We start from the raw sequence: 25,942 nt of genomic DNA, 5'->3' as shown, positions 1-25,942 counted from the left end.
TGGAGAAGTCATGGATACGGTGGAAATTGATAGCAGCATTCCCATATCCATGGCTCAATTTTTTTCTTTTATTTATTATTTTATTTTATTATTTTTTTGGTATGCGCCCCTCACAGGAACCGAACACGGGACTCTCTGGTCCACAGACCGACACTCCAACCGCTGAGCCAAACCGACCAGGGCTCAATTCTTTCTTTTAGAATAGAATCACTGATCTTGACTCATGCCCTTGAGTGCCCAGCTAGAATCTCATTCTTTTGGATCACTGGCTAGAAATGAACTATGGGTAAGTGAATGAACACCGCAGTTTTCTAACAGACTATTTCCCAGGACTTTCTTCTCCTCCCTTCCCTGCTATAGATTAAGTACTTGGGTCATCTGCTGAGATATGGTGATGAAGAGACTGCAAACCCTTGAAATAAGCACGACAGAGCTGCCTACCAGCCCTGCATTGCTTCCTTTCAGGGAACCTTTTCTTTGTCAAGGGCCATTTGGATGTTTATAACATCATCTGAGGGCCATACACAATTAGCAACTTAAAAATTATCCTGCTATATTTGGTCAGGCTAATTTGGTGAGGAGTGTGATGTTAGCTGGTATTGATTTTGTGGAGATGGCCTTCGGGCCCGACGTTCACCACCCCTGATAGATCAAGGGGAAAGAAATTACAGTTCCCAGGCTGTTTTTTGTAAAGGAAGTGTTACTGGAGCACAGACATTTTCATTCACTTATTTATTGTTACTGTTACTTTTACGCTACAACAGCAGAGTTGGGTGGTAATAACAAAGACCACATGTTCTTTACAGAAAAAAAGCTTTGCTGGATTCTGCAGTAGATTATTAATAAAAAGGATATGTTTTGCATAAACCATTATATCCTGGGTATCTTTGTCTAACAGATTAACATTTATGCAAATTAATGTAATCACTACAACTGCAAAATATTTCTTAACTGAAAGTTGCACAGACAAAATTTCCCCCAAAAAGGACAGCAATGAAAGATAATTGAATTCAGCTTTTAAACCACTGCATGAAGGCTGGGAGACTGGATGCATGAAGGCTATTGTATGGGGTAGGTGCCAGTTGTTGCCAGACAATGACATTGTATAATAGCTTTTGTAATGCTGGATATCAGCATTGTGAGAAAATGTTCTCATGGCATTTAAGTTTACCCAATTAAAAGAAAATAAATGTCTATTCAATTCAAGCTTTGAAATACTCCAGGAATAGAATATTGTCTAATGTGGAAGCTAAATCAAAGCCGAAAAATGGAAAACAACAGCAGCAACAAATGTATGATTAGTAAACAGAATAAACAGAATATTAGGGTCCCTAAGAATATGCTACACTTATTTAAAAAAAAAAACAACAAAAAAAAACAACAACTGTGTAAGATAAACCATTTAAAAAAAGGAATTTACTGTAGAGTGAATTTCTGCTTAATAGTTTAGGTGAGGTACATGACAGAGGTCTATTTCTCACTAGTACTTTTTTGTTATGAACAAATTATAGCTTCTGTAGGTGACTGAGGTGATTTAAAAACCTTACAGAGTGCTGAATTCTGCTGCTTCCAATCCACCTAGAACTATCGCTGTAAAATAAATATACTCAGGCTAATTGGACCATACATGCTAACATGCACTGATTCAGGTAAGATTTAAATTCTTTCTAGAAACAAAACAATTGTGACCTCTAAACGTTTATGCCTCTTTCAAAGTTTGTGTACTTCAGAAGGAAATTACTTTTAAGGGTGTTTAAGGTTTGTTGCCTTTATCACGCTTAAACAGACCAGCAACATGCTGGTTGTAGCTGTGGCAGCAGCCGCAGAGTTCCCAGTTCAAGCTGGAGCTGTTGGGGTGGGACATTTAGATGACACCAGAGGGTGAGACGCAGTCTCTGGGGGGACTGTGCCTTCGATGCATTCATCGAAGACATGACAACATCTCTGTCCTTCTTGGGAAGCTCACCGACACAAGCTTATCTGCCCTAAAGACTGACCAGAACCACACAATTTAATTTCAAGGAGAAAGACCATAATTTGAAGGAACTGATCTTCCATTCATTTCTAAGGAGGAAAGAAGGAAAAATGTGTGTCTGAGTCTATTCAGGCTGCTATTACAAAATACCACAGACTGAGGGGCTTATACATGATAACAATTTATTTTTCACAGTTCTGGAGGTTGAAAGTCTGAGATCAGGATGCCAGCATGGTATTTCAGGTGTGAAGATTTTCAGCAAAAAATCAGTCTATTGCTAAGGCTGAGAAAAAAGCTACTGGATATGAAACTAGCAATCTGTAGTAGAGTTACACAAAAGCACAACAATAATTAGAGGTGATCATTTCAATGACAACACTTTGCTTAAAATATCAAATATTTATGGTGCCTTTAACCTGAGATAACTTGGCTTTGTCCTTTTCTAAGTCTGGCTTCTCATGCTGCCGGTGACTCTATGAGCTATTCAATATCATGCTAATAAATTGCTTTCTTATTTAAAACAAGGTTATAAACTACATCTAACTCAAGACAAATATAGGGGGCTATCCCTTAGTTAGAATAGAAATTCTATTATGATCACATGTATGGACATGTACTGTTTTTCAATATTTCCAAACATTGTGTGGTGGTCAGATACCATAGCAAAAAATATTTTGATATACATTTCAGTGGCACACAGATTTAAATTTGTGGATATTGACATTTAATAACACTTACTAACCTTTAGTATATTATTAATGGGTCTTTCGCAAAGTGTATTAAGAGTCAATGAAATGGATCTCTTTTTCTACAGAAAGCTAAAAAATGTACTGTACTTTTCAGGTAATTTTTGGACTATGCGTAGAATGTTTGTGGATCACTTAAGGGATTCTTTACAAAGTTTGGATATTATTGTTTAAAATATAATGTAGGAGCCCAGCCAGTGCAGCTCAGTGGTTGAGCATCCACCTATGCACCAAGAGGTTGCCGGTTTGATTCCTGGTCAGGGCACATGCCCAGGTTGTGGGCCCGATCCCCAGTGGGAGGCATGCAGGAGGCAGCCAATCAACATTCTCTCTCATAGATTTTTCTCTCTCTCTCTCTCCCTCTCCCTTCCTCTCTCTCTAAAAATCAATTAAAAAATAAAAACTAAAATATAACATAGGAGAATTAACATTTGATGTGCAGTAGAGATACAACTTTGTCGGCATTAACTTAAAAAAGGGGATGGGATGCGGTGTTAGAAAGGAATGATAAAACCTTTATTGCTTCCTAGCAATATTTTCAAGCTGTCAAATTAAAAATATATTAAAATTAACATGCTTTAAGGACTGTACATATCTTATTTTTCTAGAACAGAATGGAAAGATTGCATACTGAAGCCCCTGGCCACAGGCAGTGTTAAGCCAATACAAACACATCCCTACAGGAGAGCTTATCTGTGGCCATCCACAACCCAAAGTTATGTAGTGTTTGGAAAATTATCTTTCCAATTTTAATTTGAAACTTTTTAAGAATGGGTATGTTCAAGTATCAATTTTTCTTTTTCAAGTATCAAAAATTTAAGGAATAATAATAGTCTGAGCCTTGGCTGGTTTGGCTTAGAGGTTGGAGAGTCGGCCTGCGGACCAGAGAGTCCTGGGTTTGATTCCCGCTAGGGGCTCGTACCAAAAAAAAATAATAATAATAATAATCTGAGGGTTCTATGTACTAAAAGTAAAGATCCTTTCATATGCAATCCTAATCAAAACTTTAAAAATTATCACCATTATAATTTTTGCATATTCATAGATTGTTTCATTGGCTTTTTCCACACTTACTAATGCCACATTTACATTTATGGCTGTGAATACTAGCAACTTGTTATATCTGACTAACATTATCTGGTTACTTTAATGAATACTATTATATATTAAAATATTATGCATGAGATGATGCTGGCCCAATTGTTCACATGCTACTTCTGAAATTAAATATGATGACAGGTAGCAAAATATATTATGGTTTTAAAAATAAAACAACCGATATGAACAGAATGTTATTATTTGACTGCTTATTTGAGTGTACATTCCTCATATAATATACATTACTAATATCTTAGCTACCCCTCAAAATTGGAGCATAAGTGTCCATCATATATTTACAAAATTACTTAGTGGATGCTGAAAGAACTGTTTGCCTGTCTAGATTTTCTCAAGAATATCGTGAAATTGGGTGAGAGTGATTACTTTGCCTTAATTTTTCTCAGTAAAACCTTTGTATTTGAAGTAAAATGCTAGTGGGATGGTGACAAGGAGCGTCATTGTTGCTGAGCAGCAGATAGACAAGCATTAGTGTGCCTGGAGTGTTATTAATTCTAACTTAAAAAAAAAAAAATCTAAGGATACAATTTGAAACTTCATAATATCGCTTGTTCATGAATTGTCATCGAAGCAAAAAAGCTAGTTTTTAAAATGTGTTTTTATTTTTTTTTTTTTTTTTTTTTTTTTTTTACAGAACAAGGAAAGAAAAGAGAAAGAGAGAAACATCTCCATGAAAGAGAAACATCAGTCACCTGCCTCCTGCACGCCCTGTTCCAGGGATCCAGCCTGCAACCGGGCATGTGTCCTGACCGGGAATCTAACCAGGACCTCTCAGTCCATGGGAAGACACTCAATTCACTAAGCCACACTGGCTGGGACAAAAATACTATTTTTAAATAATTTAAGGATCATAAAGATAAAGTATACAGTTATGTGCTGCATAAAAAGTGTTGCAGTCAATCACAGACCGCATATATGATGGTGAATAACTCTAGACACCTTGTGACATCATAGCTATTATAATGTAGTAAAGCAATTCATTACTCACATGTTTGTGGTGATGCTGGTATAAACAAATCTATTGTGCTGCCAAAGGTATAAAATTACTGTAGAGCATCTTTTACTGTAACTTTTCTGTTTAAATGTACAAACACCGCTTTGCTACAGTTGCCTGCAATGTTCAGTACAGTAGCTGTACAGGTGTGTAACCCAGGAGCCATGGCTGTGCCATGTAGCCAAGGTGTGCAGGAGGCTCTCCATCCTGATTTATAGAAGTGCACTCTTTGATGTTTGCACTATAAAAAATCATGTAACATTGCACTTTTCAGAACATTTACCTGTCACTAAATGACACATAACTGTGTTGTGTTTTATTTAAAAAAAAACAACAAAAAAAAAACACCCTCCACTACCAGAACAACAAAGCTGAATGGATGCAAATAAATATCTGACTTTTTTCTCATCCTCCTCTAGTAGATGGCAGTGCGGCTGTAGAGTATTAACTCTCACCAACCCTTTTGTAGATCAGGTTTATCCTAAATGATATTGTTCAAAAAAAGATGGTTCTTTTAACAAGGTGTCAGAAATTCACCATTTTTGTTTTTAATTCTAGTAGCTAAAAGAATAGATCTGGGTTATGAATTGTTTCATTACCCACCAATTTATAAAATAGCTTAAATAATACTGAGAAGTATTACATAATACATTGCATAAATTATATACATATAATTATATATATATATATATATATATCATTAATTATGGAGAGTAAGCCTTCCTGTGTCCCATATACAGCAGCATTTCTGTCACAGAGATTCTGAAATTACCATTTCATTTGTGTTAGGCAGTAAATAACTGGTAAGAAAAACAAAAAAGATCATGCTTTACATGTCCATGTTGGTGAGATCATGCTTTACATGTCCATGTTGGTGTTTGGAGGTCCTTCTGTTTTTTTCTGGAAGGGAGAGGGCCTCAGAGGAATGCTGCATTGCTGTAGATGGAGTTGTAATAATCCGTGGACAATGTACGTATATGAATGAGGAACGAATACACTAGAAAACAGAGAAGAACGGAGGTAAAGTAGAGGCATTCACTTAGAGTCAACATATGAATTATATTTTATGATTCTTTAATTTTAATAAAATATGAGATAAAGCTGACCTAAATTGGGGGGATTATAAGAAGGGAAATGCTGTCCATTATACTTCCTGGGGTGTGCAGTCCTGAGTAACATGTTTCAATGAGCAGCATATGGGGGAATATAATCCCAAATAAAGGGAGATAAGTTTCTGAAGACATCCATGAAGAATGAGAGGAAAATCTGTTTACTAAGGAAAGGTAGAAAAAACCAAGGACTTCATATCTGTGTTTAAAGTACTCATTCATATATTTATAATAGTTAAATTTCTCCATTTCTCCATATTAAAATCTCCATTCCAAAATCTCCTGATCTTCTTTATGTAAGACTATTTTCTTTGGTTGTTTTCCTATGGTATTTATCAACTTTTTATATAGCTATCATTTAATCATCACATTTATTATCCATCTACTATGGCTAAAGTACGAGCTCCAAGAAGCAAGAATTTTGGTTTTTTGGTCACTGATGTATCTGAAGTTCTCTGGACCACAGGCTGACGCTCTAACAGCTGAGCCAAACCTGCCACGGCAATGTATCTGAAGTTCTGAGAAGAGTACTGAGTGCAGAGAAAACATTAGCATTGCATACATACATTGATGGTCTCCATTAAAAAATATTTTTAGATGTATTAAATTGAAAACCAATACATTTAAAAAATTAGGTGCTACTTGAAATTGTTCTGTTATGAATAATTTTATTCATAAAACATTTTAAGCACGTTGTTAAGTACTCTTAATTAGTTTTAAACATGTAATTTTTCTCTTTACATTCTATTTGTACAATGTTAGTGCATTCTATTATTCAGCACAGATTATAATTTTAGGCCTCAACTAAAAAAATATAATCAGCCTATACTGACTAGTCAGTCAGCTAGAACCTGGACTGGGCACTCACATCCTTATTGAACAAATAAATTGCTAGGCGATATGGAAAGTGATGCCTTAAATAAACACACGGAATGAACTTAAAGAATCTAGAATGAAATGTGGGTCATGTAATAATTTAAATTCACCCATGGTCAGCAAATCTAAGATCTGTGCCTGTATTCTGTCATCACAGCCTAAATTTTATTTTGCAGAAAGGAGTCTCATTAAGTATTTTTAATATATTTAAAAAGAATCATTAGCCATAAACACAAATACTGTTGGTAAGATTGTTAGGTAGAAAATAATTTCGAGAGGCATGAGTGTGAGGTGAGGCATATCAATGACTTGGCCAATGAACGACATAATCCCTTGGTATTCTTTTCTTTTCAGATATTTGGAGAGTGTCCAGATACCGCAAACTAAAAGAGCAAAGGCAAACGATCATGACCATGGGGTATGAGACTAGAAAAAAGAATGTAGAGGAGATTTTTTAAAAAACAAAAAAATAATAATCCACTTAGAACTTTATTGATATCCTCCTTGATATATTATCAATTTGAAGTTTCTGGCATGAAATGGCTGTCAATAGATACGCCCTGAATGAATGAGTGCATTAATAATTGAGGTATACAAAAATATTTTCTTTCCCTTTTTTCTGGCAAGTTAAATGAATCAAATTGCATATTTTCATGTGATTTTTACAACTTTTTAAAAATCTGTATTGTTGAGAGTATTACAGTCATTCCCTCTGTCTTTCCCCATTGCCCCCTCCATGCAGCTCCCGACCCAGGCCTTCCCCACCCGATTGTGTTGATGTGCAATGCATACGTGTGTGCAAATTCTGTGCTTAATCTCTTCCCACTACCTGCTGCCCCCTTCCCACTGAGATTCATCAGTCTTTCATGTTTTCATGCTTCTGGTTTTATATTATTCGTTAGTGTATTTTTTTCATTAGATTCCACAAATAAGTGAGATTTGTCTTTCTCTGACTGGCTTATTTTGCCTACAATAATAATCTCCAGGTCACTCCATGCTGTCTCAAAGGGTAATAGATTATTCTGTTTTTACAGCTGCATATTATTTCATTGTGTAAATGTACCACAGTTTTTTTATCCACTGATCTACTGATGGGCACTTGGGATATTTCCAGACCTTAGTTATTGTGATTAATGTTGCTATGAACATTGGGGTACATATATTCTTTCCGGTCGGTGCTTCGGCATTCTTTGGCTATATTCTTAGAAGTGGAATCACAGGGGTTAAATACATAATTCATACATGGTAGCTATATCTCTAATTTATAATATTTTAAACATTGTTTTGAGAAATTATTTTTATATTTTAATTTGTGACTCACTATATTATGCTTTATATTTCAAATTTAAATAGATAGATGATACATAGATGATGATAGATAGATAGATAGATAGATAGATAGATAGATGATAGATAGATGATAGATGAAAGATAAATGATAAATAGGATCAGTTTATGTTAACATTACACTAACAATATTGGTATAAGATAGATTGGTAACAAGGAAAGAAAAAAATTAACTCACAAATAATACTGTGTGTCAAATTATGTGTGAATTGTGATAAAACGTAAATGCCAGGTTGGCGTATTTAATCATACTAGAGAAAATGCACATTTATGTTTTTTGTTGTCTGATAAAATGCAGTCACCAGATATTTACTTCATGTCTTTTAATATTTTCCAGATATCCTGGAATTACTAAATTTCTTTCTTAAATCTGATGAAAAATAAAAGTATTTTCATGTAAATATAAAAAGTAGGTAGTTCTTTAAAGTTAGATAATTCCATAGAAAATGTTTTGTGTAAGAAAATTTGATTCTCAATTAACACTTGCAAAGCAATTTAATTGAAAATTATTTCTAATCAGCCTTGGAGAAAAGTCAATACATTTTGAAAGTCTACACAAGATATGAAGATCCCAGAATGTATTAGTTATTAATTGCTTTACATTTTGAGCTATAACTAATATTAAAAATAAAGATTAATTATGTATGTAGTAAAAACCTTCATTATAAAAAGCAGTAATCATTTTATGATCTCATGCTCATGTTTAAATTACAATTTTCTAAAATTTTAAATCAATGCAATTAAATGATTGTACAAAATAATATAACCAACTTAAGTTCTCTTTTCTTATAGGGAGCATGTTTTATTTAAAGAGAGAATGAATTTTATGTGATTATTCCTGGTCATGTGAAAAATTATTAATATTATAAAACTGATAAATTATATGAATATTCAGATGACGGTGACATTTGGCAATTCACATTGGCTTCATTCTGATGAAGATTTAACTATTCAATGAGTTATATTTAGTGGGCCAGAAAATGTATGCATAATTTTAAGTATAACTTTTTTTTTCAGCTACATTTGATTTTTAAGAACATGTAGTTTATATGCATTGCTATATTGCTAAATTAATTAAACAGGGAAGCCATCAGACTGAGTCGGTTCCAATGCTTTGGTGATCTTTATAAGTGAACCAAAGTCTAAGCTTAGAAATAAATTCCTCAAGGTTGTAAAATTTAAACCTAAAGACAACCAATCACAAACAGCCAAATAGGATTTAAGCTATAGCAAAGGAAAGGGGAGGTCAGCTTGCTGCAGTTTAGCAGGACTCTGCAGGATTAGGAAAAGGCACAGGAACAGGGAAAAGTCACAGGTGCCTCCAAAATCCAGGCCTTCCAGTAAACTGCTCAAAGGATTTTTTTTTTGTTTCTGCTCACTAGCCACCATCCCAGAGCTCAAGGTGCTAGCATAGTTTGGTGGGGGCAGGTAAGAACAAAGGGAAGAGGGTGGCTAGCGTGCTGTTGAGAGGCTCCAAGAATCTCTAGCCAGGCTAATTTGTGATGGTCTTTTCCTATAGAAACCAGTTCATAAAACTCTGGAAGGGTGGCTGTGTTTTCAAATGCACAGATGCCAATATAAAGTTACATGGAATGGATAACCTAGAAGAAATAGATAAGTTCCTAGAAACATACAACCCAACATGACTGAATAATAAAGAGAGAGAGAATCTGAACAGATCTATAACAAATAAGTAGATTGTATCAGTTATCAAAACCCTTCCAATAAACAAAAACCCAGGAACAAATGACTTTACTGGTGAATTCCACCGAACATGCAATGAAGAATTAATACCAGTCCTTCTCAACTGTTCCAAAAAAATTGAAAAGTGAGTACATCCAAACTCATTTGATGAAACTAACATTACCCTGATACCAGAGCAAAACATATTATAAGAAAACTACCCTCCAATATTCCTATGGAACACAGATGCAAAAATCTTAAGCAAAATACTAGCAAACCAAATTCAATAGGACATTAAGAGGATAACAGGACATTAAGAGGAATCATAAACTATGACTAAGGAAGATTTATCTCTGGCATGCAAATGAGATTCAACATATGCAAATCAGTTATGGTGCTATACCTCATTAATAAATTAATAGATTAAAATTACATAATTATTAGCTTAATAAATGCAGAAAAGGGAACGTTCAGCACCCTTTCATGATAAAAACTCTTAACCAACTGGGCATAGAGGAAACATACATTAACATAATAAAAGCCACATATGACAAACACACTAGTAACATTATACTCAGTGGTGAAACACAGAAAGCTTGTCCTCCAAGATCAGGAACAATCAAGGGTGCCCACTCCTGTCACTTCTATTTAATGAGGTAGTGGAAGTCACAGCCAGAACAATTAAGCAAGAATAAAGATTAAGCCTATCTAAATTAAAATAAAGAAATAAAATAATTTCTGTTCACAGATGGCATGATCTTATGTGTAAAAATCCTTACAGCCTCCACACACATATATACTCAAAGAAACACGTACACCAACAATTAGAACTAATAAACCAATTCAGTCAAGTTACGCAGTCAATATACAAAAATCAGCTGCATTTCTATACAATAATAACAAACTATCCAGAAAAGAAATTAAGGAAACAATCCCATTTATCACATCAAAAAGAATAAAATACTTAGAAATAAACTTAACCAAGGAGATGAAGTATCTGTATACTGAAAACTACAAAATATTGATGAAAGAAGTTAAAACTAAAATAAAGAAAAGAACTCCTCTGTTCATGGATTGGAAGGCTTAATATTGTTAATATGTCTATATTACCCTAAGAGATCTACAGAGTCAATGTAAATGTCTGTCAAAACCTAATGGCATTGTTTTGCAGAAAAAACAAAAATAATCCTATCATTCGTATAGAACTATGAAGCACTTCAAATAATCAAGCAATCTTGGGACAGAATAACAAAGCTGGTGGCATCACACATCATGACTTCAAAATATATTACAAAGCTATACTAATTAAAATAGCATTATACGATCATATAAATAGACTTATAGATCAAAGGAAAAAAATAGGAAACCCAGAAAAAAACACATGCATAAATAATGAACTAATTTTTAACAATGTACCAAGAGTATACAATAGGGAAAGGGTAGTCTTTTTAACAATTGGTATATTGGATATCCACATGTAGAAGAATGAAATTGGACTCTTTTCTATACCACTCTCAAATATCAACTATAAATGGGTTAAAGACATACAATGGTGTTTAAGAGCATCCATGTTAAAATACATGTCATTTCTCAGTGCCATTTTGCATTACTCCAGTGGCACACCGAGTTTTTTACATAATCGATCATCAGAGTATATGCAATAAATGCAACTGAGAAAGAAGCACTGACATTAGTCTGGAAATGTTAAGCAAATTAAAGATTATACCAAGAAAGATACAGCAATTTTTGATATTCAAATTGGTAAAAAAAAATTGAGAATATGCAACACAATGAATAAATCTTCACTATATGTAAAGAATAAATGTTACTAGACTTTCAGAATCACACCCCTTCACTAGACATCTAGGAATTCAATAGCATTAAACATTTGAAATAGCATGTTTGTGAAAAATCAATTCTTTACTGAGCTTTTTTTTTTTTTAGAGAGAGAGAAATATTCCTGTGAGAGTGAGACATCAATTGGCAGCCTTCTGCACTACCCGCTCCCCCCCCCCCCACTGGGGATTGAGTCCCCAACCTGGGCATATGCAGAAATCAAATTTTTTAAAATGGGAATGATTTTGTCTTTTCTAATCTTTGATACGTCTTTTGTTTTTTTTTCAAGATTTTTTATTGATTTTTAGAAAATGGGAAGAGAAAGAGAGAAAGAAACAGTGATGTGAGAGCAAAACATTGATGGGCTGCCTCCTGCACACCCCTGCCGGGGATGGAGCCCACAACCTGGGCATGTGCCCTGACAAGGAATCACACCCTCAACCTTTCAGTATATGGGATGATGCCCAACCGGCTGAGCCACATGGGCCAGGGCAGTAAGTCTTTTCTTTATTATACCTAGATTTACATGCACAATTACTATTACCAATATACAAGGTGTCCCCCAAAAATGTATACAGGATGCTTGTCGATTCTATTAAATTTTTAAAATGAAATTTATTTTAATAAACACTGGCTTTATAATTATTGGAAGTGTGTATCGATTTTGGGGGGCGCCCTATATATTTTCCTTAATCAGAATCAAGGGGTTGCTATTGCCATATTTATTCTATAAGTAATAGAGATGCTGAGTAATAAAAGATAAAATGATATATTATGAAATGTCAAAATGTGCCTTTCAAAACAAAATATGTAAATTTTAAGTTTCCTTTATAAGAGAAATAATTACAGATGTTTTATTTTTGGATATGAATAAAATGTATTTTATACAATTTCTTTCTGTATTTATATCACCTGACTTAAACTCCATTAAATATTTTTGATGAACAGAGGAAGAAATAAAAGAAAATTAAAAAGGGGCCCGGCTGGTGTGGCTCAGTGGTTGAGCGTCAACCCATGCACCAAGAGGTCGCTGGTTTGATTCCCAGTCAGAGCGCATGCCTAGGTTGTGGGCCCAATCTCCTTTAGGGGGCATGCAGGAGGCGGCCAATTGATGTTCTCTCTCATCGATGTTTTTATCTCTCTCTCCCTCTCACTTCCTCTCTCTCTAAAATCAACAAAGAAAAAAATTAGAAAGGGACAAGATACCTGGAGGAGAAAAATAATGCACGCCACAAAGTAAAATGCAGATTCCATAAAGTACCACTGTAAAATCATAATAATATATATAATAAAAAATAATGTTATTATAATTGTTTATTAGTTGTATGTGATCAAAACTTTCAGAAAAGTTAAGTGATTTACCAGAGATTATACATATTGTAAGAGAGGGAGCCAGAGACTGACCAAACTTTTGGGTTACTCTCCATGAAAGAAGGTGAACGGATTGGCCAAAGAACATATGTAGAACCCAGACATAGACAACAGTGCGGTGATGGCCAGAGGAAAGAGGGGACAGGGGTTGTATGGAGGTGGGCAGAGGGGGGCTGGGAGGAGTGGGGACATCTGTAATGGCGTGAACAATAAAAATAAGGTTAAAAAAAAGAGAACATCATCTGTTTCTTTTCTTAGTGCACATTTTATAAGGCAGACTACGTTTATCTGAAACTCACATTTCAGGAAATGCAGAAAGAAAATAAAACAAATTATGTGATACAATTTTCCCTTCTAGAGATTTATTTTATAGGGGGAAATGGTAATTTCACTTTCTCAGATGCTTTGTAGGGGGTTTTAATGTAGTTTGTTATGACATAACATAATAACATACAATGCAATTATGGTATAATATAAATGTAACAGTGTAGCTATTAATGTTTATTGAATGAATGATAATAATCACAATGAGATATGAGAAATACAAGTTACTCATAATTTATAAGGACTGTATTTCCCTTATGCACCCTTCATCAGTTAAAATGGTTGTAGTTTATAAGTTTTTCTCTTTCCTTTGGGCTATTTGTAGGCACTTCTTTTGCAGTGATTAAAGTGCTAGATTTTAGAGAATCCATTAAGGAGAAAGTGACTAATTATGAGCATTAACAGTAAAGATTATGGGAAGGACAATGTGTTTCATTATGAATGCAAATAACTGCTGTGTTAACGTTGTAATCTGTAGTAAATGAATGTAACATGTAATAGATAACCAAAAATATTCATAAAGAAGAAATGCAAGCCATTATCTCTGAAAAAAATAAAGAAATTAGATAGAGAACAGAGAAAGAAGCTTTTCATTATGCTCTTCAGTCCTGGAAGGCTGCTCGCGACCTGCCTCTCACATCTCACGCCCTGACGTATGGTGTCACCTTCCGACACACAGTCACTTGTTTGCTGCCTGCCCTCCTCGTCTTCTTGTATCTGCCCAGAGACGTCCTATGAATTATTTGGTGTGGAATTCAATAGGCATATTTTTTACAAGCTCCCATAACACTCTACTATCTCCATGAAATACATGGATCTTAATATTTTTATATTCCCTACTGTAGCCATTAAAATGTCTTTCTCAAAAACTATACCTGAGATTAGAAATGCTGCGTTGTAAACCAATGTAGTCTTAGAATGTAGCATAGTCCTGGCACAGCCTAGATATTCGCTAAAGATTTAGCAATTAAAAAAGAATATTTGCCACATTTTATGACATTTGATATTAAGATGAGGTTCTTATTTGTATATTAATACTATATGACATTGGGGAGAAGTAAAAAATAAAATATTATTAGTATTCATGAGTTAATAAATAGCTGAAAATGTGCAATGTTGTGAATGTGGAACTAAGTAATTCTCTCTGGATGAGTGTGCAGTATAATTAGAGCTAGAGAAATGAACCAAGAAAAACCACATAACCAAATATGGAAAGATCTGGGTACAGCCATTGTCTGAACATAAAATAAACTTATTTTGAATTATCAAAAGAAAAAAAAAGAATAATATAGAAGAATTTAGTTGAAAGACATTGGGTTAACTCATTGAATGAAGGTTTATATAAGAGCATCCTTGGCAACTGTATTGAGACAAGAATAGAAGCATGGAGACATACTCGAGGTTATATAAATAATACAGTGAGAAATAAACTGCTAGAAGTGAAGATAATAATAATGGGTCAGAATCAGCATGTGTTTTTGAAAGTAGAGCCAATAGGATATCCTGACAAATGCAGCATAAAGTGAAAGAGAGAAAAATAGGCCCCTTGTGAGTTTGATGGTTTTGACCTAATCAACTGTAAGCATGGATTTCCTATGAAGTTAGGTGTGCAAGAATGTGAAATGAAAAATTTTCCAAGGTGTGGAGGGCTGGTGATGTTACATGATGGGTAGATAGGATAGTGGGCATCTCTTAGAATCTTGTATTTAATTTTCTTGGGGAAGTAAGAAAGAAAGTTGCTGCCTGAGAATAGAATAGAGGGGCAAACAATGGCTGTTTGGAGAGAGGAGAGTAGAAAATAGCTTTTAAGTAGAGGAGAGAAGCAAATGGAATACAGAAATGCATTATGGTGCCTGGGCAGCGCGCAGTGTTCACTCCGGTTCACAATGATGCAATTAAAGAGACCGGATAGGATGCTTGAGTGCTTTTTCTTGTTCACATTTGGCTGCATTAGTGCAGAGTCAGAGTACCTAAGATTGGATGTAGCTAACGTTGTGATTTTGCCAAGCAGGTATGACAAAGCGATAAGGGGCAAGGGATGTGACGGTGTTTAGAGGAGAATTATAAATAAGGACCAGATATATACACTGGGTAGGGAATAAAAAAAGGTTTTCAAGAAGGGAAGAGACAGTGAAATTGTAATGTTCAAGGCATCGAAGTCCTCTGTGTCAAACGTTTTATTGGTGTTGAGGCATTAAAGGTTATAATCTGGAAGGACAAGAGGTGGGGTCAGAGAAGATGTAACAGTTTAATGTGCAACAATTTTAAATTTATAGAATTATGTCAATTCTTGAAAACGATTAGCCTTCATAAAAGCTTTTTAGAAATACATTAATAATGAAATTAATAGTAGATAGTAGTAGATTTTTATTGATCTCTTTTGTAACTATCTGTGAATATACCTGTTTACACACATCTCTGATGAAGACGAGGCATGAAGAAGGACTGTGCATGTTGACCTCCACATCCCTGAGATTGCATGTTAGACTTCTGCAACGTTTAGGTGAAGAATCAGCTTTCTTTTTTAAAAGAAATACTTTGTTGAGTAGAATATTTTATTTGAAAAAATAGATTTGTTAGGGCCAAAATAAAAATAATTGTTTAGTTAATTTGCAATAAAGTACCAAAACACGACAATCATATGGAGGACAGCACTTTTTTTTTTTTATTCTCACCCGAGGACATTTTTTTTCATTTTATTGTTCAGATAGAGTGGGAAGGAGAGAGAGAAACATGATGTTAAAGGGACACATCGAGTGGCTGCCACCCACATGATCCAACCAGAACCGGGGACAAACTGAATCAAGGTACATGCCCTTAGTGGGAACCGAGCCCGGTTCTCTCTGGACCGCAGGCTGACTCTCTAACCGCTGAGCCAAACTGGCCAGGGTAAGGACAGCACTTTTAAGTTGAAGATCATGATTTACTCAACAGAAGGGAATTTCTTTTGCACAATGTGTTTCTTAAGCTTAGAGACCATGAAGAACTATGATTCATATTGCTACAGCAGAGTGGCTTGTGATCTATTTGAATTTCAACAATATGTTTTAGAACTCTTTCAGAAAAGTGAGTTATAAACCTTGAAGTCAGATTGAAAACAGATGTCATTTGAAGGTGGGGAACAAAAGGCCCGGGGGGGGGGGGGTCATCTCTGCATTGAAACTTAATACCATGTTGCAGCCTAATTAGCTTTAACTGAGACTAGTACATGTTGCTTCTCAGACTTTATAGAAATAAAATATTTTCTAAATTAGTCTTTGTATCTAAGTCATGGATTTTCAAGTTTATATTACTCAGCTGAACTTTTGATAACAAAAGAGTATGTATTTTCTAAATCTGAAAAACCCAAATAAAATGAGGGGGAAAAAGTTTTTGGTATGGATTTTTAAAGTTTCTACACCACCAGAAAGAAAGAGGGGAAAGAAAATCAAGGAAAATATCTGTAAAATCCAATGTAAACTTTATAATAGTTCCTTATGGTAACATGTAAATTTTTTTTTAAAATAAAAACCGACTCATGTCTGCTTATGCACTAAGAAAATAACTTCCACCACGTTAGTAAAAGTCCAAATGTGGGCTTGAAGGATGGCTGATTCATTAACCTCCTGAACTGTATTTTAGGATCCTTGCGTCTACAGTATTCCCTCACTATTCCGAAGCTGGGCTTCACCCTCAGGTGCATCAAAAAATCGGGGACGCAGTTACATGCCCCGAGCCTTGACGTGACCATGCTCAGAGGAAGATGAGAAACAGCCTCCTCCCTGTGTCTTCACACAGGTGCTGTAACTTTTACCTAGACTTTCCAGAAGCCTTCTTATATCTGAATGCTCATTTCTGAGCCAATCTTTGGCAAAGATATTTAGAATGTCCTTAGACTCAGCGGTGTGATTGGGAGGGCGATTTTGCCCTGGAGGGGACATTTGACAATAACTGAAGTCATGTTTTAGTTATCACAGTTAGGACAGCATGGCAGGCATCCAGGGGGTTGAGGCCAGCGGTGGTGCTGAACAACCAGCAATGCACAGGACAGCTCCCACAGCAAAGAATTATCCAACCCTTAATGTCAGTAGTGCTAATGTTGAGAAACCCATAGAATGACAGAGTAGCCCTTAGAGTCTTAGAATAATCAGGCCCACCCCTCAAACTGCGCTTGACATCAGCTTCCAGGAGGCACGAGGGTGAGTGAGGAAAGAATCAATACATAGAAGAAAATTAAAAACAAGAAGATAAACACTATCCTATGGATAAGGTAAGTAACAATGCCACTACCCTCACCTACGAGGCACACTTTTACAGTCTCATAATTACCTTCCTGTATACATAACGCTTTCTACCTTCAGGGATTAGATTAAATGGCTGACCTCACAATATTTTGGTTATGGCCAACTGATTACTTGATGGATATAGCATAAAATGAGAAATACATTTAGAAAACAAGAAAAAATATAGTGTTTTCTTCACAACTCAAATGCAGTATTGGCCAGTTGGGTTAAAATATATTACTATTTTTTATTTTATAGCACAGCAATACTTTAAAACAGAAAACTCTGTGTGATTATGTGTGTGCATGTATGAACTTTAAAGAAAATAATTCTTCTCTACAAAGAGCTGGGGTGTGTACTTCTTGAAGAGATGAACCATTCTTTTTTTTAAAAACTACTTACCACTCTTCACATGTTTTTTATGTCTTTTCACATAAGATATTAAACAATTTTAGATAAAAAGACTCAAATCTCATTTTTAAAAGGAGATATCCATTCCCTTTAAAGTAACTTACAATAGTGATATTGTAATACATATACATTGAGAACACACATTCCATGAGTAAACTTATGATCTGTAATGATGTTTATTATGTGAAGTCAAAGTACATTTTCTAGAGTTGAGACTATTTTCTGTTGAATTCTAGCTTGCTTCTAACTTTATTAGAGATTAAATAAAACTATGGAATTCCAAAGCCAGGAGCACAGTTTAAATAATACTGAAGAGAAAACTGGAGTTCAAGGAGAGTAGGTTGTTTTTCTCTCAATCCCACAGCTAGACTAATTGAGACAAAACTATAATCTCAGAGCTGTTATTTTGTAGCCTGCTGCTCAAATTTGCCAGTTTTCTCTTTGGAATACAAGTAGGCTGTGGGAACGTAAGAGCTGGAGAGGAAGAAATTTGCACATTTTACATTTGAGATGCCTTGAAGATGAATATGCACAGAGGAATACTCTTAGTCCTTAACGATGCCGGTGATAGTCGGTTTTGCAGAACTAACAAAACGATAATAAATTATATGCAATATTTCCTACAGAGTCAACTAGCAAATTTAGCAATCATACCTCCCCAGATTACTGTTAAAATATGAAATTATTATTTTTACATGACAGGTAAATAACCAGTTTCCTTTAATTAGACTAGATTAAGAGAAGTAAAATGCTTTTGAAAACAGCAGTGGAGTGGAATGGTGTCTTTCATCAAAAGCAAAATGATGTTAATGTCTTATGCTGTCTAGTTATCATGACAAATAGGTTGTGGTACATGCACACTTTAATTATTAACACTGAAATCTGCTGAAATTGAAGTATTGCAGTTAGTAAGAGCTATTACTGCTGAAATGACCCATTTAATAGTGACCCATGGTATCAAAATATGGATTTAAATTGGTAATTAATAACAGAGCATTTCTGAAAATGTTAACACAGGAGTTCAATAAAAATGCTAACTAGGTCTGAGATCCCACAGACAGTATATTGGCATGGTAATATGTATTACTTCTCTTAAAAGCTTCGTAAGATTAGATTTGAAACAAGATGATAACAGTAAAAATATTTCTTAACCAGTGTCGGAAGAGTCAGTCAGTAAACTTAGTGGATTCGTTTACTTTTTAGATCTGAAATTCTTTACACATTCCTTTCATCACATTGTACAGATGTCCAGTGAATGAAAAATGAAATAAAATTTAAAATTCGACAGCAGGAAGCCAAGGAGAAATTTTGGAGTAATGGGTGATAGTTATGTTCCTCGTTTCATAGATCATTTGTTCCAGCTTCTGTGTAACAACCAGCGGCTCCACCTCCACCGTGTTCTTTCTGCGCCTCTCTGTAAGCAAAATATACAGTTCCATAGGGCGCCCAGTACTCAATTATATTGTGAAATAACATATTAAATAATATTTTTGTAGAAATAAAAAAAATTAAGCATGCCTATAGCAGTACAATTATTTTGAGTCACCAGTATGTGCTTAAAATGCATTAATTGATATTTGTTGACTTTTTCTTACTTAATTGGCTTGTCTTAACATATTTATTTAAAAAGACTATGTTCTTGCTCAGCCAGTGTGGCTCAGTGGTTGAGCACTGACCCATGAACCAAGGGTTTGCCGGTTCGATTCCCGGACAGGGCACATGCCTAGGTTGTGGGCCCAATCTCTAGGGGCGGGGGAGGGGGGGGGCATACAGGAGCTGGTCAGTCGATGTTCTCTCTCATTGATGTTTCTATCTCTCTCTCCCTATCCTTTTCTCTCTCTCTAAAAAATCAATGAAAAAGAAAAAGAAAAATTAATAACTAAATCAAAAGAATATGTTCTCTGAATATGACAAAAATATCATAAATATGTTAGAAAGGGTTAAGAGAAATGAATGCTAGAGAAATTTTAACAAAATTTAGGGTCAAATTTTGATATATTTTGTTCAGTTCATTCATTAATGTCTAAGTTAACATGCAGAGCAGAGAAGTATATGGTAGAAAAACATTTCAAAGTATTTTATTTTTTTTGTTTTATTCTTTAAATCCTCACCAGAGGATATTTATCTATTTATCTTCAGACAGAGTGGGAGGGCAGGAGAGACAGGAAGAGAGAGAGAAGCATGGATGTGAGAGGGGCACATCAACTGGTTGCCTCCCACATGACCGGACCAGGGCCAGCAGAAATCACAACTGAGGTATGTGCCCTTGATCCAGTCAAACCCGGGACTCATTGGTCCAAGGGCCAACACTCCAACCATGAGCCAAACTGGCCAGGGCTCAAAGTACTTTAAATGTAAGTACACTCACACACATACACAGACACACAGACGCACACGCACACACACACACACACACACACAAGCACATTTCAAAAAAATATTTTAAAAACAAAACAGTTAGTTAGCAACTAATTGTTCAATTCTCTTAGATGAACTGGGTGGTGCGCCTGCCGCCCTCTCAGATTTAGGGGCAGTGCCTCCAGGAAACTCATGAGTTCACCTGTGGTCTGCAACTTTAGACGCCCCACTGGACCAGGACTGGTGGCAGTCTGTGTTTCAGTCTTGGCACACAGTACCCTTCTCTTTGCACTTAGCAGGTTTGTTCATTTCCCACAGGTTATCGATAAGGTGGTGGAAACACAGTGTGCATGTCTTATCGTGACACTTTCCAGACAATGATGCACCCTTTGCCATCTCACTTATGTGACTCAGAAAAAAATTTTCTTTCTTTGTTTTTCTAGATGCTAAATGAATGTGCAATGAGGCAGCTGGACAGCCAAGAGTATATGGCATCTGGATGCTAAATAAAGAAGTTGTTCCTAGGAGGAGAATGAAATAATGTTGATCAAATTCTACTAATAACTGAAGTGAGACCAAGAGAGACTATTGGTCGCTCAGTATAGATAGCATCGGTATGGATGCCTCTGTGATTTTAGCAAAATCTGGTTTGATTTAAGGAACATAGTTTTGAGTTTTTGTGTTTGATTTATTTTAAGATGGTATGAATGGCAGGATGTTTTTGGGAAATTACTTTTAGAACTGAAATAGAGAGCAAAGGTATCACCCGTGAAGAGAGCGGAACAGTTAGGAGTTTGAAGGGAGCAGAGGTAAAGTACAACAGCATAGGAATGAAGGAACGTGATTCAAGAAGAAGAAGTAGGGTATGACTGCCTGGTAGCATTATGGTCTCACTTGAGGACAGTGGTCATGAACATAAAAGAAGACAAGTTAAAATTTGACTTATTCTTCAACTTTATTCAGTTGTATGTATTGCAGGCAGGCAATATACTGAGAGCTGTCTGTCATTAGAATTGCAACTGACCAATGTGACAAAAAGGGCAAAGCCGTTGAAGGGATATACACAGAAGTTCTCAATGAAGGATAAGAGAATTTAAGTCAGGTAAGAAGAAATGTGAGGAAATATTATTGATAAGCAGCAAATTATAATGTGTAAGGTTATATAGTAACATATAATTGCATAGATATTTATATACTTTTGTTCCTTGAGAATTGACATTTTATATTGAAGCTGCCAAAAACATCACCAAGGATTCACCTAAGGGTGTGTAAGGGAAACCAGGAGGTCCATTAGGTGTTTGAAGGGAGGGGAAATAAGTGGGGTACCCCCAGCCAGCCCTTTCCTTTCAAATGTCTTTGGAGAGAGGTCTTCCTCTAGCCAGCACTCCTTCCCATTTCCCAGTCCAGTGTCTCTTTGTGGAGGTGGGGTGAGGGGACGTGGGGTCAGGGTGCAGTGAGTGGACCACAGGAGCCGGAAGTGTGTTGGTATAGGGGGAGGGGGTCCCGCTTCATATACACTCACAACGCTGATCTCCCAGGGAGTAGAAAGGAGAGAGGCTGGGTTGGGCCAAGTTCTTCTTCTGTCCAGGAGTATAGAAGGAAGGGATTAGTGTTGGGGTGGAGAAAGGACATCACTGGGGGCAGGCCCCGGGCCCCCACCAAGAGGAGACATGTATTCCAGTGGAGCTTCAGGGACAGGGACCCCATGAGCATTCCAGGGGATTGGGCTGCATATTTATCCTGTATTTGCTTATTAAAAATGTTTTCTGTTTTAACGTTTAAAACAATATAAGTAAATTATTTAATTTGAAAAAAACAGTATTATGTTGCTTTATCTTTTTATCACTTTAATTTGAACTTTCTGTAATAGGCTAATGGGCAATGGGTTCCCCCAAAAAGGAAAGAAGGGAGGTGAGAGGGGGGCGGTTTCATCCATATTCTACAACTGCAAGTATGGAGACCTATAAAGTTCTAGAACATAAGATACTGTGCTTATGCTTAATGTAGTCAGTCCAGGGAGTTTTGGAAGAATAAAATAGCTTTACAGTGGATTTGGTGGGTCTAAGAGATTATAATAAACTGTAGCAAATGTTTTGGTATTTTCAAACCTAGCCTAATTGTACTAAAGTTTCTTCAGGCAAGAAATTTGATTGTTTTCTTCTTAACACTCTCTAGTCTAGTTTTGTCATTTTGTTCCAGTGCACATTAATTTCCTGACCAACAGTGGTGTGTCACTTTGTAACCAGCTGCCCCTAAATGTTGATCAATAAAGCCACCTCTAAGTCTCTAGTAAGACATTAAACCTGGCAGAATAAAGTCAGTAGTTATTTATATTTACAAAGCATATAAGCCAGTAACTTCAACAGAGCTCTTCTATAGGACAATGTCTAAATACTAAGAATATTCAGTATGTTAACTTTCATAAAGCTAAAAGACAAATCTATCAGGCTTGAAGCTTGGATTTATTCAGGATGTTATAAATGTTTAACACAAATCACGAATGTGAGAGCAGCAAACAAATGCCGCTGTAGATGGCAAGACATCAAAGCTGTCACCACTCTTGTGTGTTTCAGATCAGACAAATGAGCCATAGTTTTACAACTGTATATGTCCATGCCTTTATGTAGCAGAATATGAAACAAGGGACTGAGCTCTGTTCCTACATATCATTACTTGTGATTTCCCAAAATTTCCAGCCATTTACAGTACACTGATGCATTCATTATTCAGGCTTATTTATTTTATTTTTTTTTAATTAAACCTCTTCACAGTCATTCCATTCAGGCTGCTATAGCAGAATACCCATAGTCTGGGTTGTTTGCAAACAACAGAAATTAGTTCTCACAGTTCTGGAGGCTGGGAAGTCCAAGATCTACATACCAGCAGATTTGGTGTTTGCTAAGAATTTGTTTCTTGGTTCAGGGACAGCTGCCTCCTCACTATGTTCTCACAAGGCAGACAGAGCAAGGTACCTCTCTGAAGTCTCTTTTATAAGGGCTCTAATCCCATTGTGAAGGCCCCACACTCATGATTTGATCACCCCCCAAAGATCCCACCTCCTAGTGTTACCACATGGGAGATATAATTTAACATATGAATTGGGGGATGGACACCACCATTTAGTCTATAGCACAGAGGCTTATGTTTACATAGAAATCTTAACATGATACCCAAAGCAAGTCAAGCTAGATATTGATAACTCTAGAAATACCAACTACTTTTCAGATAAGAGATCAAATGCTCCAATAGGCCAATTGGACACATTAATGACTTTAGAGCAGGTAATTAATTTTTAGTAATTTATTGGAGCAAAGTAGTGTCCACATGTTGATTATACATTTGTTATAGTCTTCAAGATATTGGCTTGAAATTTAGGTTATGCTTTTTTACCAGATGTGAGCTGCTCAGTTTCATAGAAGGTGTTTTATTTATGTTGATGGCTAGAAAATCTTAAGATGATTTACTTATATAAACTGAAATTTTATTTATTCTTCTTAAACCTAGGCAGATCTAGAAATTCCAACACATAAAATATTGCATTAGATTAATTAGCTCCCAACCTATGTCCATTGCCTATCAAAATTAATTCAAGAATCTAGGAAAACCATAGTATAATCTAATACCACACTACGTCTTAACCTAATTAAAAAATAAGTAAGGAATAAAATGAAAATCTAAAATATCTAGTTAAGTTTGTGTAACATGCTCTCTGGATAAGCAAAGAAATAAAATATAGACAATAAAATGAACAGAATACTTATAAAGAAAACATACTTAGAAATTATGTGATAATATAAACCAGGATTTAAATGAAAGAAATAAGAATAAAACATATGACATATCTATTTAAATGTTCTTATTTGTCATTTTGCTGTTTCTTTTCAATAATCTTTAAATAGGTATCATAAAAGTAGGAATAAATTGAGTACATTTGCCATATTCCTATGTTTATTTAGACATATAAACCTAAGGATTTCTTAAAATTCTCTAGTGAAAATGATTTTGCGTAAATACAAGGCATACCCTGTGTGTTATTTGGAGTTTGCCATATATATTCATGCTTAAATTAATTATTTTGTAAAGTATGTGTAATTGTATACCATAGCAAAGGTTATAATTTGCAGGTAACTCTTTAATTTATTTATTGCATGTTAAATTAAACTTACCTTAAGTACCATTAAAGACAATCATCTAAGCCAGATGAGCCTATGAAAAATTGCAGTAAATCATCATTGATTCTTAAAAGTGTTTCTAATATATACTACATGTTTAACTTTATGCAGTAAAGAAATGAAACAGTGCACTTTATTATAAATCTCTCTCTCTCTCTCTCTCTCTCTATATATATATATATATACTCATATTTAATTCTTACATTAATCCATAAAAATACAAAGAAGATAATATTATGCATGAGATAACTGAAATGTTCAAAGAAAATTGCTTATTTTTCCAAAAGTCATAGATATATATGGAGTAGAACAAATCTATGTATAACACTGATACTTCAATATATGTCAATAAAGATAAGTTTAATTTACATTTTTTGAATATTTTCAAGACAATGCTAAAATTCAAAATCTGAGACATCAATATAATCATTATCAGTCACATAGCTAATATTTATTTCATACTTATATATGTTGGTCATACAACCTGGTTTGCTCTGGGTGGTACCAGTTTACATTTATTGTCCAAGAATAACTATCTAGAGCACCCACATTCAGTATTAAATTATCCTACTTTGGTTGATAAATCATGTGAGAACTCTACTGATAATGACATAGAATTGTATTATATTTTGAATAAATTTAACAATTGATTCCTAAAACAATAACTTTGCACATGAAGAAACAACATTAATGTGTTACCTAATATAAGTTCATCCAGTCAGTAAATGACAGAAACAGGGAATAAAATCAGGTTTCTGGATCCTCCTACCAACTCACACAGGTAGGTTAGCTCTTCTCAACAGAGTGAATTTGAATGTTTGACTTCAAGGTAATCAGTTGCATGCAACTTGCCCTAGGTAACAAATTCCACTCTTTGAGTGGAGAAATATAAAAGCTTAGGTATGCATTTGGGCAAAGAGAACATTGAATAATCTAGTTATGTTTTGGCAAGGGAAGGTGTGTAAAATGCATTAAGGAGAGAAGAGCACTCCATTTGGAAGTAGAAAAATGAGCATATTTGCAAAGCCTTAATAATAAGCTGTCTTCCAGAGAGCAAGCTGACAGCTGTCAGGTGGGGGGAGTTGAAGGGCTGGGGCTGGGGGGAGTGGAAGAATTGAAAAAAAAAAGTGTGGAGACTGCCCTGGGGGAAAAGGGATCAGGGAACTGAAGGAGAGTAAGGGGGAATAAAAGTGGATAAAAGAAAACTTTACTTGGGGTGTTGAACACACAATACAGTGTACAGCTGATATGCTGTGGAATTGTGCACCTGAAATCTGTATAATTTTGTTAACCAGTGTCACCCCAATAAATTAAAAAACTAAATAAAATAGTCAAAAATAATAAGCTGTCTTTTGGTTAGGA

The 25,942-nt window shown here is 35.3% G+C and overlaps 1 pseudogene; it reads left to right on the top strand.

Moving 5' to 3' along the window:
* The first annotated feature begins 223 nt into the window (after positions 1-223).
* LOC118622406 overlaps positions 224-25,942 on the top strand; it is a 49,119-nt pseudogene continuing 23,400 nt past the window's right edge.

The sequence above is a fragment of the Molossus molossus genome, unplaced genomic scaffold (genome assembly GCF_014108415.1).
Source record: "Molossus molossus isolate mMolMol1 unplaced genomic scaffold, mMolMol1.p scaffold_m16_p_9, whole genome shotgun sequence".
Lineage (NCBI taxonomy): Eukaryota > Metazoa > Chordata > Mammalia > Chiroptera > Molossidae > Molossus > Molossus molossus.
The sequence above is the reverse complement of the archived record's forward strand: the minus strand, read 5'-3'. Positions and strand labels throughout refer to the sequence as shown.